Below are 6,396 nucleotides of genomic sequence, written 5' to 3' on the forward strand. Positions count from 1 at the left end.
AAAAGTGAAGTCTTCCTCCCTCCTTGGGTTTTGTTTTCCTGCTCATGGGAAAGTTTGAGAAAATGATGCAACATTAAATACACATTTTTCATGACCATATTGTACTAACGATTTAGAATTACAATATAGCATTAAATGCATTCTTTTTTTATATTTCATTTCATATGGGTATAATTGGAAAAATAAACAAACTTTGTCTTACATTTATACACAAACCAAACATGTGAAAGGAAATAAAGTGGTATTTCTTGGTTACTTTCCATGGATTATTAAACAATGAAAAGAAATCTTTTTTTCTCATCCCTTGGGAAATGACATGAGAAGTTATTTCCCTTCAAATCTGTTTTGTGAACCAAACGAAGCCTAACTGGGTTTATCTTAGCCCACAGGCAAAACACGCAACAACCAAAAACACAAGTGAAGCGATCGAGCAATCTTCGTCTTCAACCTAGCTGAGCAAACTTCGTCTGGTCTTCACCTCCATCTTCGTCTCCGTCTTCATCTTCATGTTTGCCTCAATCATTGTCTTCGTCTTCGCCATAACTATCAACCAATTGATGTTTCTCTTTAATAATTATCCATGCACTTATATATATCAGCACTTGGGAGTTTATTCCTGGTTCTTGATTCTCTTCATCCTCATTTTTTGCTTCAAAAAATTGCTGTGATTAATTTTGTTTCTTATGATTGTTTTCATATGCCACACCGTACATTAGGTAGTAGGCTGTTGTGTGTTTGCATTTTGGTAATTTACAGGCTTATGAAACAGAAAAACTAGGAAACTGATCATTTTATGTGGATTTTCATTTGGTAGAATGATTTTCTATCTTGAGAAGAAAGATTGGATGACTGTTCAACCAAAGGAGTTACCATTAGGGTCATACTTGGTTGGAATTGGTGCCTGTTATTTGTTCAAGATGTTTGAGTTCGTGAAGCCTCATGGGGTTGAACCCTCCTTTCGGAGTTAAAGCATCTTTAGCGAACAAGTTTATTAACAAGGCTCTCGAGTTCAATCCAAAGATTCTTATTCTTATTTGTTGGCGTGAGTCAACGTTCCTATTAGGAATAGAATTTGTTCCTATTAAGGATAGAATTTATATTTTATTGTAATTATCTAATTTGAGTAGAATTAGGAGATTTTGTACATATTTCATATTTGTACCCACTATGTATGTAGTATATATATTCCTCCTTGAGAGAAGTATAAACATATCAGTTCAACCCTAATTATTTTGAGTTGGTATTAGAGCGGGTTCTGATCCGTCTCTACAACATCAAAACCCTAATCCTAAAAATACCTATTTCTGCTGCACCTAGCCTATATACCTAAACTCATGCTGTCTTCTATCTCTTACTATCGTCGTCACCACCTAATTTTTTGCTGCCACCATCACCTATCACCATGTTACATGTCACTAAATCTTCTTCTTCTACTCCTATTGTTACGGTTCATACCAAATTGTCCACCAACCTATCTATGGAATTCAAATTGAATGGATCCAACTATGAGCTATGGGCTTCGATGATCGAACTCCATGCTACTACACAAGGAAAATTGGGTTACCTGAGTGGGGACACTAATGCCTCTGATTCCAAAGACCCAAAATTTGGGAAGTGGAAAATTGCTGATGCTGTTGTGAAAATTTGGATGCTGTGAACTATGGAACCCAGTTTGTTGAATATGTTTCATACTTTACCTGTACTAAGGAAATTTGGGATGCTATTAATCAGATGTTTTATGATGGCTCTGACATATCCCAGCTCTATGAACTGCGGTGCCAGGCTACCCATCTCAAGCAAGAGGGTTGTCTTGTCTCTACCTATTTGGCCAAACTTAAGGCAATCTGACTTGAATTGGACAAGAGGCGCGTTTTCAAATGAAGTGTGCGATGATATGAAAGACTTTTTTTCAGGACCTGTCCCGAATTTCGGAAAAGCTGAGGCGAATCCTGTGGAATTCCCGATATCACCCCGATGTCGGGCCCATCTACTAAAACTATGTCCTCTTTTGCCAAAGAGGACTAAGGGCTCGAGACTTTCTGCCGAAAGTTCGGCATCTCCCCTGTAAATTGAACATTTCTGAAATTCCAACATGCATAAGACGCAATTTAATAACACCAACTGGCAGCATGCACAATATAATTTTATGCAATTCACATAAATGGCCTCCGGCCTTCTAATATTCCGAAACCAAACTACTAATAAAGTTCTTAAGCCAAAAAATACCTTAAACAGGGCAAATATAAGTTCAAGCACACTTATGAATGCTGAAAGCAAAGTTTACAACATCTAACTTTCCCAATCTCTACATATGAGGATTTAACCTCCTAACATGAACACCTCTCGTTATCACCTGAATCTCAGGACCAATGACAAGGTCCGCACCACACTCAAAACACACAAAGTAAAGTTTAACCGTTGTGGTGCACCCTGGTAACTTTAAGGCTGCCTCGTGCCCTTACTTGAAGGATCAAGCCACCGCGTAGTTCCTTCACTAAAACCCTTTACATTATATCAAAACTCACCAATCACAATCACACATATTTCCCCATGCCGGATCTACCCACGCCACGTATAGGGATGCATCAGCGCCGGCTACTCTCGACGCGTCGACCTCAACACAATATCAATATCCCCATATGCGCGTCACGACGACCAATGCCGCATATGGGGTGCATCAACACGCCGACTACTCCTCGACACGTGCGACCTCAACACAATATCAATATCCCTATATGCTGGTACGACGACCAGCGCCGCATGTGAGTCTGTCAACACGCCCGGCTACTCCTATGACACGTGCGACCTCCGGCGCAATATCAATATCCCTCATATCGTCTGACGACAAAGCGCCGCATATGGGGTCTATCAACTGCCGGCTAGTCCTCGACCGTGCCACCTCAACACAATATCAATATCCCCTATATGCGGTCACGACGACCAGCGCTGCATATGAGGTCTATCAACACGCCGGCTACTCCTACGACACGTGCGACCTCAACACAATCACATCTCGTAGAACCTTCCCATACGCCGGATAAATCCAATGCCGCGTACGGGGCCTATCAACATGCCAGAAAATCCTACGCCGCATGCGACCTCACAAACACAGGGTGGTACTTACGTATCCTCAATATCCTGGGGGTACAAAGGGTAGTGCGTATAGCACTTCAAATTGACATTCTAAACTCTTTTTATACCTTTGCATATCCACATACATATATATATATATATATGTATATATATTGAAATCCAAAATCCATAATATACACATAACTCACTACCGATCAAGACCTGTCTCTATAGTCATTCTAACCCTCTTGGGATGGTAGAATTACCTCGAAAGTCTCGCGGTCAATCTAGGGTCAAACTACCCATACTTGGTCAAACGGGCCCGCGGGGCCCACGACCTCCAAATTCCGATCTGAACGTTCTTATAGGTTCAACAAGGTCTAGGATGTACATCCTGCAAGTTTGGTCCAGATCGGATGGTCGGATCGCTCACGATCGCACGATCGGACGGTTACTATAAACCTAACCCTAGGGTTGGCATTTCCAGTATCAGGGACTCCATTTTACGATCAAGTCGAATCTACGATTCTAGGGATGTCTAGATTAACATATTATAAACTCAGGACCATCCAGCGGTCCAAACCTAGCGAACCCAGATAATGTCGCAATATGTGATATACATTCGGGACTCTAACGGTATCCAAGTTGAAATCCGAGCACACCTACGCGCTCGTGACATCGAGGGGATCGCATTGGGACAAAAATACCCCCCAGCTACAGTGCGCCTGGCTTGGTAGTGGGTATCCAGCGATTACCCTTGCAGGAAAAATCTCCAAATCGGGCTCAAGACTCCTACCCTAGATTAAAAAAACCCTATTTGGAACCACACATTCTCGGACCTACCCAAAAACGGTGAAAGTGGCTGAATCTCCTTCAAATACGGCAGAAATTCGGTTCGTAAATCGAGTTGCCTATGCTACAAATTGATCAATTCTACCCAACAGGCAGCTAGAGCTCGGTAAATAGGTGAGAAAGCATACCTTGATCGCAAGTTTGGTAGACGGCATCGCCGGAACGAGCTCCGAAAAATCTGTGTACAAACCAGCCGTTTTACGCAATTTCCGGCCATCGTGGTGGCTGCCGGCATCGGGGATGGCACGGGGTGGAAAGAGGAGAAGCTGGCGGTCGGACGTGGCGATGGCAGCCGGTAGAACTCAAGGATGCTACAGTAACCGGGGGGTTTCGCGACAGATGAGAGAGACAACGCCGAAGGAGAGAGAGAGGGAGAGAGAGCTAAGGGCATTTCTGACTTTTACCAAAAATCCCTTTTTCCAAATAATTACGGTTGTGCCTCTGAGTTTCATTCGATCTTAACTCTCTCGTTACAATTCTGATTCGAGCCCACTACGTGTCTACGGACTCATCTCGCCATGCTCTATGCAACGGTACAATCAAAATTCCCAATTTCCTTCCCGATAAAAAAGTCAACTTTAAAGCTAATAAAATATTCTAGGGGCAAAATGGTCCTTTTGTCTGAATAAATTAATATTCACCAATTTATTTAGGATCGGGTCGTTACACTTTTTAGGATGCTGTTATGGCATATCGTGTTTATGATCTTTTGGCTAGCCTTGATGATACTTATGACAAGGTTCGCAGTGATATTCTACGGAGTGATAAAGTTCCAAGTATCGAAAATGTATTTTTTATGGTTGGTCGAGAGGCTAAATGCCAGGTTACTGTGCTTGGATTCGACAACAAGATCGAGGAACCTACTGTTGCGTTTGCTTCCAAAAACACTGCTTTGGTTTCTTGCCTCCAAGGTTAAGCTCCTGTTTATTACGCCTCGGCCGCATGACAAAAAAACAAGCAAGTGCCTGATCTGGTGAAAAGAGCGTATCTCGACACCTATTAGGCATTGCATGGGGTACAGTTGAGAGAAAAGGAGCGGGCGTCTAAAGGGAACAAGCTGGATAGCTCATGTGGCTGTGCCCCACTGTGGTGACATCATGCCCAGGCATGGCCCTCTTACTGCTCCTTCTCGACGACTTTGACCGCGGTCTCAAGCACTCCAACACCTTAGCCTCTAGGTAACTTTGGCAAGGCTTTCGATGCCCATGATGCCCCCGATACAGGTTGGATTATTGATTCAAGAGCTACTGACCATATGACTTATAATTCTGCTTTATTCTCTACTACTCTTCTGCCTCATCATGATCAAGTTTTGACTGCTAATAATGTTGCTGCTCCTATCACAAGGGCTGGTTCTATACTCTTGACACCTGCTTTACCATTGGACAAAGTGTTATTGGTTCCATCTTTGTCTAGTAATTTATTATCTGTACCGCATGAGGATGGGTGCCTTAGGACCTAGGCCTAGTTTAGGATATGACCCGCATGTGTTTAGTAGCCACGTCCCTTTTGATCCCAAGGCACCCCGACCCAGTCAACATGGTGGCCCCATGGGGTTTGCCCCTGGTCCTCACCAAAGCTATTCAAGCCAAAATTTAGCAGGTTGGCTGAACAAGTAAAGTATGTTCCATGTGGTCTGTAGGTTTTGGCTTCTGTACATAGATTAGCATATGCATATGAAGATGTATTGCAACCTTTTACTTCATCTCACTGTACTATTTTAGTTGCTTCTTGAAGTGAAACTTTTTTGACTTTCTATTTCTTTGTCCTCCCGTGTTTGGCATCCCCTTTTTAATTTCAGATCTTTATATTTGGGCTCCTGTGGTCATGTCGTGTTACTTTATTTGAAAATGCTAAGATGATCACAATCCCTAACATTGTGTTTGGATGAGGAATTTTGAAGTGAGAGAGGAAGGTGGTTTTTTGCTAGGACCGTCCTGGAGATTTTGAAGGCCCTGTGCGAAACTTAAATTGGGGCCTCACATAAATCTAATATGAAAATACTATAAATAAAAATTTGCCATAACTTAACGTCACAAATTTTTTTTTTGATAACTAAAATTCACCAGCAATAAATATGTAATGACAATCAGAAATCAAATTTAAATGTTTCCATTTGATAAAATTAAATGTTTGGTACAAAAATAAGCTTCTTGTGTCCCTATAAGGTTCCTTGCTGCCTCCAATAAGGAATTTGTGTTTAATAGGAAAAAAAAATGGCAACCTGTTGGCTGCGCAAATTTCACGCCCTAGTGCTCGGGCGAGGATGTGTGTTAACACGTGACGTCCGGTGAGGTTGTGCGCGAGAGTGCCAACACGGTCTACCGTGCGTCGAGATGGTGATGAGGTTTGGGTAGAAGATGATTAAATGACGCGTCTGTTTTGAGTTCGACTCCTAATCAAACGATTGTGGCCGAGAGGGCGGTCGGCCGTCGGGTTCGACTTGAGCTACAAGGCGTTTAGTGGTGGTGT

Source organism: Prunus mume, linkage group LG3 (genome assembly GCF_029339155.1).
Source record: "Prunus mume cultivar Tortuosa linkage group LG3, ASM2933915v1, whole genome shotgun sequence".
In the NCBI taxonomy this organism is placed as follows: domain Eukaryota; kingdom Viridiplantae; phylum Streptophyta; class Magnoliopsida; order Rosales; family Rosaceae; genus Prunus; species Prunus mume.